The sequence below is a fragment of the Caretta caretta genome, chromosome 9 (assembly GCF_965140235.1).
Source record: "Caretta caretta isolate rCarCar2 chromosome 9, rCarCar1.hap1, whole genome shotgun sequence".
Taxonomy (NCBI): Eukaryota; Metazoa; Chordata; order Testudines; family Cheloniidae; genus Caretta; species Caretta caretta.
This window is the reverse complement of record NC_134214.1, coordinates 12,345,240-12,360,879: the sequence shown is the minus strand read 5'-3', so window position 1 is coordinate 12,360,879 and position 15,640 is coordinate 12,345,240.

Here is a 15,640-nt window from a genome sequence, read left to right as displayed (position 1 = left end):
GCAGTCATGTCTACATTGGAAGAGTACCACCCTGCTATAAAGAAACAGCAAAGAGGCTGGACCCAAACTGCTCAGGTGCACCATAGAGCCCATAAGTGTAACATTACACCAATTTTTTTGTCCAGGCTTGAACTACTGGGAAGGTACCAGCAGAGTGGAAGGAAGGATCTTCATCATCCCACTTTGTTAGTGGAAAGGCCCGCACACTAATTGCAGCAGCCAATAACTCTTTTTTCTGTTCCTGGAAAAAATGCATACATGTCCTTCTAGCCCAGCTCCAGCCTCTCCTTGGGAAACATCATCACCCAGAACAATCGGGCTTCAGTGCTGGGCAATCTACAATGGACACTATGCTTGCTCATCATCGTTTATCTGAGACCCATCACAAATTGAATCATCCTTTGACAGCAGCAGTGATGGATTAGCCACTGGGCCAATGGGGGGGTCCGTAGAAAAATGGGCACCCCTGCACCCCACCCACCCACCACTCCTGCTGGGGTGTGGAGTTGGGGTGCAGGGGCTTGCCCTGCTCCTCCCAGCGCTCTTGGCAGGGAGCAGGGGAAGCCACCGTACCCCAACCCCTCCCCGGAAGGAGCGCAGAGTGGGGACTGCAGGTGGAAGGGGTGGGGAGCCCCCACTTCCTCTGGCCCAGGGCCTCACAAACTCCTAATCCACCACTGGGCAGCAGCATATGTAGGCCTGAAGGCAGCCTTCTATTCTGGCGATAGAGCTGCTGTATGAGGCACTGGCATTCCCAACATTATCCTGAGGTTAATTCAAAAGCTACGTAATGACTCAGGGGTACAGGTGCAAATGGAAACCCATAGTCTGACAAGGTTTAGACTAGATCAGGGGTGAAGCAGGAATGTGTCCTGGTCCCAGCCCTATTCTACCGCACAATGGGTTGGTTCCTTGAACAAGTCTCTGCAAAATATCAGTATAACAGCTGTTTCAACTTTTTACCAATTGAATTACGTGGATGATGTTGTCCTCTTCGGGCCAGGACACAAAAGATCTTAAAGATGCATTAGAGAGCTTCCTTGGGCTAAGAATGTCTTGGGCAAAAACAAAGAACACCAGATCAGAAATAATCGTGTGGTGATTTTAGATGCCTGGGTTAAAGCCCTACAATGTGGCCATGGACATTCGGCATTATGGACCCTTGCTGTGTAAGTGCATCATTGTTGGTGATGTCATTCGTGGATGTGCAGTTCCTATATATATATATAATAGCATTCAAAATGGTGGCACCTTCCAGGGAGGAAGTATTATAAAAATGCTCAGTGTGTGTTCAGACCTGAAGTTTACAAAACGGTCAGACTCCCCTCTATATGTCTAGAGGATGCCAGGTTCCTTTAGATTGCCACTTCTTGTGGGATCATGACCAACAGGAGGGCCACAAACAAGTTTCAGAGGATCATGGCAACCATCCCTTTCTTTATGGCTATTTGGAAGGAGAGTCCCAAAACTTTTTTCTGGGGCAACATGCAGTCACAACATGGAAAAGGGTAAGAATCAGAGCACTAGACGGTCTGAGTAGTTTCTAACCAGGCATCTCCATACTGGGTGGTTCTGTGCTGATATTTACACATTTGGATTGACTGGAAAATCTTTTTTTTTCCCTCCTCCAAAAAAAATATTCAACAAAGCCTTTTTATTCTCATAAAAATTTGCTATGAAATTTTTCAGGGTTTTAGTTTTAAAACCAAAATATTTTGGGTTTGGATTGGCACAAACTGGAAAAATTTCAACATATTTTTGGTGAAAATCTTCTGTCATTAAAGCCATTTTCCATTGAAAAATCATTTTAATCATCTCTATAATTGCTATGGTCAAATGTATATCAAGTTGAACTTATGCTGAATTTTGTAAATCTTGAGTTCTGCTCTAAAACAGAATTTCAAAATATAAACCAGATGACTGGCAGGTAGTTAATGTAATGCCAATTTTTTAAAAAGACTCCAGAGGTGATTCCCGCAATTACAGGCCTAACTTCAGTACCAGGCAAACTAGTTGAAAATATAGCAAAGCACAGAATTATCAGACAAATAGATGAACACAGTATGTTGGGGGAAGAGTCAACATAGTTTTTGTAAAGGGAAATCATGCCTCACCCAACTATTAGAAGTCTTTGAGCATGTCAGGAAACATATGGACAAGGGTGATCAGTGCATATAGTATACTTGGACTTTCAGAAAGTCCCTGTGACAAGCTCTCTCACTGAAGGCTCTTAAGCAAATTAGGCCAACATGGGATAAGAGGGAAGGTCCTCTCATAGATCAGTAACTCATTAAAAGATAGGAAACAAAGAGGAGGAATAAATTGTTAGTTTTTACAGTGGAGAGAGGTTAATAACTGGGTCCCCCAGAAGTCTGTACTGGGACCAGTGCTGTTCAACATATTCATAAATGATCTGAAAAAAGGGGTAAACAGTAAGGTGGCAAAGTTTGCAGACTATACAATATTACTTAAGATAGCTAAGTTCAAAGTTGACTGAAGAGTTACAAAGGCATCTCACAAAACTGGGTGATTGGGCTACAAAATGGCAAATAAAAGTTAGTGTTGTTGGGGACACTGGGCACTACACTAGGTAACTCGGGAGGGTGGAAGACCATGAGTGTCAAGGAAGCCCTCCTGCTCTAGGCCTGGATAAACCAAGGCCCCTTTGGTCCTTGAACCCTCTGTGATCCTGTATAACTCTGAGGAAGCTAGCACACAAACAGACAGGTTTGCACATGGCTCGCCAGCCAAGGCCAGCTTCGGCCTGGGAAACAGATAGATAAGGCAGAAGTGTTTAGCAAAAACTGGTAACAAATAGGACCAAATAAGGCAAGGCTTGGGCAATGCTACGGAGGAAAAACACAATTGGCTGCTTTAGCTGATTGGCTATGGTATTGTACGGGGCAACAGGTAATTGGTTGCATAAGCTTGTGTAGTGAAATAGGCAAAGGTATAAAATGTATACTGGAATTTGCTGCACTACTGCAGGATTTGAGACAGCTCAGTCTCCCTGCGCCCTATTTGGAGCTCCAAATAAATCTCTCTGCTTCTCCACCCCGTTGTGGTCATTGGCGCAACGCATACTGGGCAACAAACCCAGCTGTTGCTTGCCTTGGGCACTCTGTGCCAGCAACAGTATTGATAAATGTAAAGTAATGCACATTGGAGAAAGTGAATAAGGAAGTGTTATTTACCCCTTCATATAACACAATCAGGAGTCACCCAATGAAATTAATAGGCTACAGGTTTAAAACTAAGAAAAGCAAGTACTTGTTCACACAACACACAGTCAACCTGTGGAACTTCTTGCCAGTGAATGTTGTGAAGGCCAAAAGGTATAACTGGGTTCAAAAAATAATTAAATAAGTTCTTGGCTTTTAGCCAAGATGATCAGGAACACAATCCTATGCTCTGGGAGTCCCTAAATCTGTGACTCCTAGAAGTGGGACTAGATGACAGGAGATGATCACTCGATAATTTCCCTGTTCTGTTCATACTCTCTGAAGCATCTGGCACTGGTTACTGTCGGAAGACAGGATACTGGGCAAGATGGACCATGGGTTTGACCCAGTATGGCCAGCTTATGTTCTTAAACTGAAAATTTGTTTAAAAAAATTGAATAAATGCAATTTAAAAACAAAACAAAACCAAACAACAACAAAAAAACCAGTTTCACTCCTTTTTTCCCCTGTATTTTCATGTTCTGGTGTATCATGTCAGAATATATTATTGCCCCAACAACTATGTTATTCTGAAGCCGCTCAATATCCTTTCAAATGCATTTTTGCCACAAGTGTGTGTATTTGAGATGTTATTTTTAACTTTAAAAATATGGTCAGTAACCTTTTTCCCTACAAAAATACAGAAGCTTGTGTTTTGTACTTTTGGGAGAGAGTATGGTTGGAGCAGAGTGGTGGAAAACAAGAGCAGTGCGTTCTATTCCCAGGTATGCTAACAACTCTGTAACCGTGGGCTAGTAGCTTAATCTTCTGTAATTCCATTAACCATCTGCAGTAATATCTACCATACCAGTTTTTGTGAGGTTGTATAATTAATGTTAGTAAAGCAGTCTTACACAGTGTTTTATTGCTTAGTAAAAAAAAAAAAAGTACTTACACTGAAAAATATAATATGGATATCACAAAAATGTACAGCATCTCACAATACAGTAGTTTAACTGAAGTGTTTATGGAATATTTTATCTACAATCTGCTGAGATAAGATATGTTACAAAAGCTGTACCTTTTGTCTTTAGACCAAAAGCAATTCACCTCTTATGATCTTGCCCCTACTCTGACCACAGGGAAGAAAAAGTCCTCTAGATCATATCATATTCTGTGTCTTGTGCCTAGCAGCGTCCTTCTAGTACTAATTACCAGACCTGTTAATTCAGCTGTTGGGTTTTTGACAGGTGACAGATAGCAGCTATAAATGTCCATTTCCCCTACCGATGTAGTGAAGAGTTAAGAGTAGGATTATAAAAAGATAAAAAGCTATTTCAAAAGCATTTTCTGCTGTTCCCACTGCGAGATCACAAGATTTCATGTACATTCAAATACTGAAGGAGAGATCAGTTCCTATTTACTGAATATCCCTGCAGAGGAAAGCAACCAGCAGATTGGAAGCCTTCCTGAAGTGGTGACAGGTTATTTATTGAGTTATTACCTAAAAACACTGCACAGTAATTTACAAGAACTAAGTGGTAACTACACAACAACTCCCTGGAAAACAAGAGTAACTGCATGGTTATCTTGTGGTAATGTTATTATTTCATCTTGTGATAATGTGATAAATAACTATGCCATAATTCCAGAAAGTGAAATTAATCACAGGCTAACCTGGTGCTAGACATTAAATTCTGGGCTTGACTAGAATACCTTTGGCTTTGGGGGATGCTTAGTAGAAAAGTGAAATAAGTGAAAAATCACCTGGTTTATCCAAATATTCTGCAATATTTCACCCTAAAATCATTGAAGAAAGCAAGATATTTTTCTTTTGCTATTGTCTCCTTCACTGTGTTCTAAGCCCCCTTCCTTTAAAATAGGTGCAAAATCTACTATCAACATCTTATTCTACCATTACTGGGTGTGTAAGTAGGAGGCTACTTAAACAATGAAATGTGCTATTTAGTGTACCAGTGTTCTTTGCTGGGTACAATCAGTACTGCTCAGCTGTGTGCCATAGGCCTTATGCTGCTGAAAAGGTAAAGGAAATTCTCCTTTAATCCAAGTAAGAGGTGCCTATGCCTTCAGAGGAGGAGAATAGGAGTTCTATTCCCCTTGACACCATGAAGTTGAAAATGGTGACTTTATATACCATAAGGATACCCAGGAGACTATAGGTACCCATAGAAACTGAAGGGTGTTGAGATGAGAGATGCATTTAAAGGGTGTTCAATATGTTAAGGCACAACAAAGATGAAAGCTATACAGGAGCAACCAGTGAGAGTCTGTTCACTGGGCTTCAGGGCTCTCATGTGGTATTGCACCATCCTGTCATCAACAATGTGAGGAAACGATTTGCAAAGGGCTCATCTGACCTTGATGTTTTTAATGCTCAATGACTTATCCTCTGAGTTCATCCACCTTGATCAGCGAGAAGCTCCGGTCACTCCAACCCAGAACCCTACACCCCCTCCTCCCTATCAATGCACACTGCAACGTAATTGTTACAAGGGCCACTAAAGAGATGTTTTACAGTAGCACAAAGGACTGAAATAGTTATGTAGCTTTGTCACAGTTATCATAGCGAGGCAAATTCATTGAAGACACTTCAATGCTACCTATGTAATGCAGCAAAAAATCACCTAGTTATATAGTAATTAGATCTGGGTAAAAACTGCAATTCATCAATATCTGAACACATTGGTTCAATTTTTTAAACAAAATTTGCTTTGGCTGCATTTGCAACTGTCTCTTATTATTTGTTATTTATAGTAGAATAATAACTGCAAGCCCCAACTGAGATCAGGACCCTAATGTGCAAGGCACTGTAAATACACAGTCAAAGACAGCCCCTACCTTTAAGTGATTACTATCAAAATAGACAAGACAGGAAAAGCATGAGAGAAAGGAGATTTCATTATCCCTACTTTCAAGGCACAGAATTAAGGCACAGAACCTGAAATTGAACACAGATCTCATGAGTCCTGGTCTTTCATGTTTACTTTCTACAAATATCCTAAAAAACAAGTTTGCTGGCATAATTGTTTGTGGAGTCAATGGATTTTACGTGAATCCTGCAGAATATTCACAGAAATTGAATTTTGAATCTGCACCTTAGATTAAATTATCACCAGATATTTTGCAATGAGATTTAGAATGGAGGGAGGATTCTTTGCCAAGCTGGCCTCAGAAAGGCATAAAAGGAAAATGATGACAAAAGGAAATGGAATAAAAACCTAAAATCTAAGAGAAGTAGAATGCAAATAACATTATGAATTTTATACATGAACTGTCAAACAAATCATGTGCTTCTTTGCAGTTAAGTGCTTCCTGATGTTCTGTCTGGTACCCTCAACTCTGTGCCTGGAAAAAAAAATCATTGTCTCTAAACCATCATGATTAGTTTGGCACTCATCTAAGACAACACCAAATTTAAGTCACAACTTAGCAATGTAAGTGCAGACAGATAAAACCATTGAAATGTGGATTTATAATTGTGATATTTAGGCAGCAGGAGAAAATAAACAGCACAGAGGGTGTGTTGGGCTTTTGCTGATGAAGAATTGGTGTAAATTCTGCAGGCTGTATTCTGAAGTAAAGACCAAAAGGAGGCCCCACTCTTGCAATCAGATAAGTACAGGAAAGCTTTACACCTGCTGGCACCCCACTAAAGTGAATGCAATGCCAGCCTCCCATGGAGATGCAATTACAGGATTCGCAAAAAGAAAAGGAGGACTAGTGGCACCTTAGAGACTAACCAATTTATTTGAGCATAAGCTTTCATGAGCTACAGCTACGTGCATCCGATGAAGTGAGCTGTAGCTCACGAAAGCTTATGCTCAAATAAATTGGTTAGTCTCTAAGGTGCCACTAGTCCTCCTTTTCTTTTTGCGAATATAGACTAACACGGCTGCTACTCTGAAACCTGTAATTACAGGATTGGTGTTTAAGGGTATGTCTACACAGCAATCAAACACCAATGGCTGGCCCGAGTCATCTGACGTGGGTTTGTGAGCCCAGGCTGTAATATTGCTGTGTGTAGACATTGTGTTTGGGCTGGAGCCTGAGCTCTGGGACCCAAGCTCTTACCTAAGTGTCTACATAGCAAATTTTAGCCTCTCAGCCCATGCCCTGTGATCCTGTGTCAGCTGACTCAGGCCAACCAGGGGTCTTCTTCCACTTATACCCTAAATGTATTGAAGTTTTTGTTACAAGAGAAAGAAAAATCTAGATTGAGAGCATTAGGCTTCAGCCAAAATATTAATACAGTTTGAGGTGACCTCTGGTAAGAGAAAAATACACTGCATTTGATTCCAACCTTCCGGTTTGGTCTAAATAAATCTAATTTGTTATGAGCGATTGGGTTAAGTACAGTACTTAAAAATGTATCTCAAAGGATTGCTCATCCACAATTTGTTTATGTTCATGGGATACTAATAGATGTGGATTTGTAATTAGGGTTGCATTTTCATAAGATTTGAAACAGAAGACATATTTATATGCAACAAGTACAGCTCCTTCTTTTAGTATAGTAATTAGACTTTCATTAAGCAGCTGAGCTGCTATGGTCATCCTATAATTTGTCACATTTAACAATCATGGGTAAATGGCTTCAAGAGGTAACTATGAATCCACATATTTTATATTAACTTGTAAAATGCTTTGCAAAGAAGCAGGTTCTCAGCTTTTAATAGCAGGGAAGGGGTGGCTGATTTCTGCAAAATTCCATTTATTGCTCATAGTGCTGCACAGAAACACAAGATTTTATTCCCCCCAGCCAAAACTTCAACTAATACTGCTGTAATAAGGGGTTGCAGTGATCTTGTTAGGCAGGGATTCTGTAGTCAAACTCAGATGCTGCTGATTATAGAAACCTGTCAGACTAAATCAAATCAGTCCAGGCTTGTGCCACCAGACATCAGTATGACAAAAGATCTTGCCAGCTGCAGAGTGAGAAGTAAAACTCCCCCCCAGGAAGGGCTGAAGAGACAAAGATTCATGTGTACATAATAGCAACACACATCAGGAAGGGTCAAGAATATATTCTTTTTGACAGTTTGCATGGTTATGTAATTTTGTTACTGTTCACCTAGCATAGCGATTGGGCGCTTGATACCTAGACCAATCATGAGGCCTAGACCATGGATTAATTAGAGAAACAAATGCAGGAGAATGGCACTATTATCAGCTCTCTGTAGAAGAACAACACTTAAAACGTGACAAATGTAGCATTGTGCCCTTTAAAAAGATATGGTGAAGGTTAAAATTCAGTTCCCCCAGTCACATTTAAGACCTCCCTTTAGCACATGGATGACTGGGTTGCCTATCCACTCAAGGCGATAAGTCACATCTAAAGTTCCCAGGGATCTGTAGGAATATCAATGTTTGAATAAGCTATATGTACATATACTCTTCATCACTAGCAAATATCATTAGATTCAATACTATATTCCTCTCTAGTTACATTTTTGATTGGATACTTCTTTCATTCCAATATGTTATTATGGCAGTGGTGAATTTTACAGCTTCTGGGCCTGACTCTGATTTTACTTGCACTTGTTTTACCAAGTCCTTTGGCTTCAGTGGAGTTGCTCCCACTTTATAGCAGTGTAAGCAATATCAGAATGAGGCCTGCTATGCCTTGTGGCTAAAAGATTATTTCCTATTTGGGAATTGCTAATTTATCACATGTTAATTAGTCTCTAGAATGTAGCTAGAGAATGGTTGAACAAATACAATGAAGAGAATAGTATGAAACAGTACAATTTCCACAGGGCATCTCACAGTGCTGCCTTCTGTACTGGAAAATGTCACTCTTCTAAAATAGATTTTGCATCTCTGAAAGATGACAGTAGGGAAGAGCTTTAATCTGTAAAACGCAGAGTTTCAGGCAGAATAGTAAGGTGGGTGGGTTCATTTTTGATTAATTTTTTAATTGTAATGTTTAGTGTATTCCTATAAGTGTTCTTTGTTATTTTGTGCAGTACTCCTTAATCCCTGGGTGATGCTGTGGGACTGCAGAAATACACTAAGTAGCAGGAGCATTTGCAGTTAAGAGATAGGCATTACATGCATTTTAATGATTGTTATTTTTCTGTATGCCACCTGCAAAGGATCAAATTTCTGTAGTATAGAATTTCCAGGACTCCGGGGTACTTAAATTAAATCAAGTTTAGCACATCCATTTCTCAAGAGGAAAGGGAAGCTGGAACTAAGTACAAAGTAATTAAGTTATGATTTTCTCATAATCAATAAGTAGGACCAGTAAGAAACAGCAGACATTATAAGTGAAGGTCAATGGGCCAGAAACCAATCCATAGAGTTCTATCCCAGTCTGAACATTCTGGTTTGATCTCACCCCTGTTAAGTATCTACAGTAACTAGTTCCGGTTCTAAACATCACTTTGCTAATTGTTTCCTGCTGCTAACTTTGTGAGTGTACTTCAAAAGCTCACTGTCCCCTCAATGAAAGTGTTCGGCTTGCCCTTTGTTTCTAACCATGTCTTAGGTTCTTAACCCTCACCTACATTCCCAAATGGAGAAGCCAGTCAATTAAAAAAAATCCTCTTTTTTTAATTAGAGCATGGTATATATTAAGCCACAGCCCTGGAAACAGAGGCTCCAGATAAACAGAACAGACACACTAAACTATGCTTTCTTCTGTTCCTCTCCCAAACTGCTTCCCCTTAGAAATTAAAGAAAGAATTGCAAAACAGCCTCCTATAAACAAGAGGGTGAATGAAGGCAGCTGGATCCAATTATAAGGGCTCTTGTTCAATCTAATTGGGGTGGGGGTAATGGGAAAGCATAGTTCACCTGTAAACTGTTAAGGCTCTGTCTGCAACTATAAAAGCCTCAGTTAGCAAGCTTCTAAGATAGAAGCAAAGGGGTGTTAGAAAAAGTATTGGCTGGGAGGCCTCTTTGATAAATATTTCCCTCTGCTAGAGGGTATTGTCTGGGGAGCAATTCCTCTCAGTAGAGGATTTTTTGTTATTGTATAATATGAAATATTTTAGAGATGTTCTATGTCTGAAAGGAATAAGCCCTTTAGTAAACAATGTCTGTAGCTTTGGGACTGTTAATTCACCTTGCACCACAAAGAAGAGTAGATTAGTATTTGTGCTTATTGAGTTCTTAACCACTGCTAAATGTACCATTAGCACTCTTTTGGAGAAAGGCTTTATTAATGTGGATGCTTGCTGTGAAATGGACTGAGACCTGCCAAATGGCCACTGGATACTAATGACTTCTTTACTAGTGATTTAAAATTGACTTGAACCAGTCAGCTTCTAGAGAAAGGCTTTTCTGTTTTATTGCTGAGTCATCTAGTCATCATGGAGAAAACTATCAAGCTTGTTTGATAGCAGGATTCTTGTCAAGAATAGAGGTTTTTCAAATCTCCTGTATAATACTGAGCAGTTTCCTGCACCCAACACTCTTCAGGAATCTGTGTGTTCCTGATTATTTATCTAACTTATTTGTAGAGTGTCTAGCAGTCATGTAGGTTGAAAAAGTGGCACTAGAATAAAGCTGTTAGTCACTGACTGGTGGATATGTTGATTAGATGCCTGTTTTTAGGTATAAGAAATTAGTTGCAGCAGTATTCTTATAGGGGAGAATTCACTTACAATATTATCCTTTGTGTTCAACTAAGCTAATCACTGTCTGAAACCGGAACCAGAGCCAAAGCCTGGAAGAAGGGTCTAATGAATCAGTGAGATGGAACAGTGTATCAGCAACCTCGCTGTTGAGGAGAAACACTAGATAGCTAAGTTCTTTCTATTGTGAAGAGAAGCCAAACAAGCAAGAGTAGGCACCAGATAAAATGATCTAAAGATCTGGAAGCAAGAAACACCAACATTTATTGTGGATGTGTGGGTTAAGAACAGCTGCTGACATTGATTCTGCAGCTAAGTGAGAATTTCCTTCTTTGTCTCCCAAAATAGGCCTACCTGACATAACAGGGGGAGGGAGTGAAATGTTAATGATGGAAGCTACAGTTTTTGCCTCCCATGGGGAGTAAGTATAGGCAAAGGAGACATTTCAATTTTTGTAACTGAAGACTCCAACTGCCCTGGTGACAGGTGCTTTTGGAAAGTAATTAAACAGCAGTGACTTGTGCATGCAGCCGGACATGGAGTGGGACACGATGGGGTGTGTGTGTGTGTGTATAAAAACACCTTTTGTGGGTGTTGTGACAGGCAACTATTCTGCATCTAATCAGGGGTGTCACTGAGACCCAGAGCTCAAGTTCTGTACAAAGTTTGCTTTCTGAATTAAGCTTACACTTCACGTAACGTGGTAGCCATGTGCTCTAAATAACACTGCTCAGAATTTTGCCTAAACAGAACTGTAACAGGGTATGTTGGCTCTTAAAGAGTAGGGTAGGCCAGAAGACCCTGTACCAGGAAACTGGAATAAACAAAGGCCTAGGAAATGGCCTGGCAGTGAAAGAGAAGAAGCCATCCTGGGGAATTTGGAGTTGATAGGGAGGAACCACAAGACACTGTTTGTTTTAGGGCCTGGGATCAGGACCCTTTGAGTGTAGGGTGGGGCCGAGTCCCCTCTCTCCCAGAAAATTGGGAGGAGCTACCTGGAGGATGGCAGTATGTAGACTGGCTTCTCTTTCAGAGCAAAGGAGATGATAAAAACATAAAGAGGGCTAAGACTGAGCTCTAGCCAGCAAAGGCTAGGACTGGTAGCTTCAGGTGGACCAGACTGGGACAGAAGAAGTTTTGTGTGTGGCAGAAGAACCAGTGCTCCATGTGAAATGTTGTGTTGATGGACTTTGTTGGGAACACTGGGGCATGGCCACAAATTCCAAATGGCTGTTCCGTTTATCCATTTTCACGCTGTTTCTCATTCACTAAAGGCCAGTCTTTGAATGAACAGTTTGTGGAGTGTCTGTTCTCTGTTTGATTACCTGTCTCAATATTTAAACTAGGGTTGTCATGCAAGAACAAAAAGATCAGTTGTTTGTTTGTTTCTAAATCATTGCTGTGATGGATGAAGAGCTGCTATGTAACAGTCAAAGTATACTGGTTATGTAATAATTCTATGAGTATTGTATGTGACCTGGCCAGGGGGGTAAAGTTCCTGAATAAATGTATTGGCCTAAGTTAGTAGGGAGCTGTTGGAAAAAAGCAGGATAGCAACATAACAGGTCTAGATAAGCAACCTCCTAGCAAACATTTGTGGGGATATTACAGGACAGTGACCTATTTCCAGGCTTCAGTCCAAGCTGTATAACACTTTTGCCAGTGCTAATAATTTTAGGGGTATGAAGAGAGAGAGTGAAAAGGGAAGTGATCCCAAAGGCTTGAGTGGCTTTTAAAAGTGTCACTCCCCAAACAGGAGAGAAGAGGTTTGTGAGTTAAGAAGAAACCAACACCCAGACCCTAGAGGACTTGGAGTGCCCAAGGAAAGCTTAGACCTCCCAAGATCCCCATGTATCAGGCTAGACACCTAGTTTGTTTACTTTTAAGACCTGTTGTCTCTGAGATACACTTGTTCTAAAAAAATATTCTGCTTTAGGAAGGCTGTTTGGTCACTGTGTTAACCACTGGCCAAAGCTCCCAGCATGTATAGAACAGATACTGAACAGAAATCAGGCCTGCTCAGCTAAACAGAATTCTAATGTCTCTGAAGAAGATAATGTTAATAATAAAACATGTAAGCTTTGTATATAAAATTTAATTTTAGCTCCAATAGGGCCTGATAAATTGATAGTCCTAGTATAAGGCTTGTACCAGACCCTATGGAGGAGTCAAGGAAAGCAGGGGTAGGAACATACCTAACTGGCTTCAAGACTGAGCTTGATAAGTTTATTGAGGGGATGGTATGATGAGACTGCCTACAATGACATGTAGCTGATCTGCAACTGCTAGTAGCAAATATCTCTAGTGGCTGGTGATGGGACACGAGATGGGGAGGGCTCTGAGTTACTACAGAGAATTCTTTCCCGGTGTCTGGTTGAAGGGTCTTGCCCACATGTTCAGGTTCTAACTGATTACCCTATTTGGGTCAGGAAGGAATTTCCCCCACGTCAGATTGGTAGAGACCCTATGGGGCAGGGGGTTGCCTTCCTCTGAAGCATGGGGCACTTGCAGGGTTAAACTAGTGTAAATGGTGGATTCTCTGTAACTTGTCTTTTTTAAATCATGATTTGAGGGCTTCAGTAACTCAGCGAGAGGTTATGGGTCTGTTACAGGAGTGAGTTGGTGAGGTTCTGTGGTATGCAATGTGCAGGAGGTCAGACTACATGATCACAATGGTCCCTTCTGACTTTAAAGCCTCTGAGTCTTTCTGAGATCAGCCTTTCCATTTTTCCCCCATTTGTCCATTTCTCAGCAAGTCCTATCCCAGAAGAAATAAAATTCTCCCTTTTGCATTTCACCTTAAATTTTGCAAGGCCCTCGACTGATATCTTCATTTTGCTGTGTCCAAAAGATTGCTTTAATTATAGAAAAGCACATCCCTTTGCCTGTGTCTAGGGGCCTGTACCTGGGAATATAAGGACTCTCTGCCTATTAAAAATTGTCTCTTTCTAGCAATGGCAAGAATCTTTTCTTTGTGAAATATCATACATAAGATCTGCAGTTTGCTCTCCACAGAAAGGTTAGCTTCTTGACTGATCAATGCCCCATAAGTCTTACCCAAGAGCTCCTGCAGAGAGGCAAAAGAGACGTGTTTCTGCTGCAGGGAAAAGTCACCTTCTTTTGTCCAAAATGGGTGATAGGTTGAGAGAGCAGCAGGTCTAGGACAGAAGATAGTCTGTTCTAAGAAGGTGAGCTGGTAACTGTAGAAGGGCTAGAACTGAGGTGTGATGTCAATCACTCTCCACAGCACGGTTATATTCATGTAAGTGATCATCCTCTGTATTAACATTTTGGCAGCCATTTCTCAGAAAGATGACATGGTGCACTTTCGCCCTCTGTTTCCTGCACCACACTCAGACCACAAACACTGTGGGATGATCTCATTTGATTTCCCAGAAACTGTAAGCTTCTATTCTCCCCCTCAAACACAGCTTGGAAAAAGTCCTACGGTCAGGCTACAGTGAGTAATAGGTTTATACTGTTGCATGTCTAATGGTATTTCTACATTGTATAGTAAACCTGGGTCTGAGACCAAGGCTTCTGGACGCGGTGTTTCTAAGCCTGTGCTTGAATATCCACGCTGCATTGTAAACCTGGGCTTACAATTAAGAACATAAGAACGGACATACTTGGTCAGACCAAAGGTCCATCAAGCCAGTATCCTGTCCTCTGACAGTGGCCAATGTCAGGTGCCCCAAAGGGAATGAACTGACAGGTTATCATCAAGTGATCCATGCTCGGTCAATTGCTGGACCCTGGTCCCACAGCTGTGTTAATGTCAGTACTGCACTACATGGACTTCTGACTTGGGTCTGTGGCTTGAGCTGCGTCCACGTTGGCAAAAATGACAGGGCTGGGTCCCAAGTCAAAGCAGAACTCTAGTTCTGACCCAACCCCTGAGTAAGGCTCTAGGATCCAGGTCCTGAGTTCTTGCAGACACAAGCCAGACTGATTTGTGAGCGGACAGGCTCAAACCCAAGTCAGACCCCCCGCTTAGTGTGCAGTGTAGACATACCCTGAATGTCCTACTTTATTTATTTGTCTGTAACTCCACATCAGCTGAACACTGCTCCACTTTATTAGTTTGTTTAGTTATAGCATCCATTTTGCCATCACAGTCACCTGGCAGTTGTATGAAGACACTTATAGATCCACTTTGCGTGCGTGCTCTCTCTCTCTCCTCAAGTGAAAAACATTTTTCCCTTTCTTCCTCTTACTCCAAGCCCAGTAGTCTGAGCTGGCCTCCAGCCTTCAGAAGAATCTTTCTATTTGTCATTTAGTTTAGTTTTATTTGTCTGCTCAGCTGCCTGTGTATTATTCTATCTATATCAAGATCACTGATCTCTCTGCGGGCTTGGCCATGTTAAGTCTGTCTGGTATGCCCATACAATTTTTTCTAAAATCTGTCTCCTGTTAAAGAAATTTCTCTCTTGCACTTGCTTTCTTTACCACTTCACTTCAATCAAAACTATCTCCACAGAAGTAATTCTGCAGATTTAATTTCTTCCCTTAAGCATAACATCTATCCTCACTCATATTGCCTCCCTCCTCCCATTCATTTAAATGGGCTGTTTTATCATGGTAGATTAATGTCAGAGACCTTTCCCCTGATTTTAAATGATTCATGATTATATCAGACAGAATATATTTCTTTTTAAATACATGTTCTTGCTATTCAGCTACACTTCACTCTGTGAAATCTCTGTATGTATTTTTCTGGGCTGTCTATTGGCATTGCAAAAGCAGGTTTCTCATGTAGTGTGTGTGTGTGTTTATTTAATAAATTGTCACCCTTCATGGGTCAGATTCTACTGTCATTGGAGTCAGTGGCAAAATGCTTATGGCATTCAGTGGTGTAAGACTGGGTCCCATGTCTTC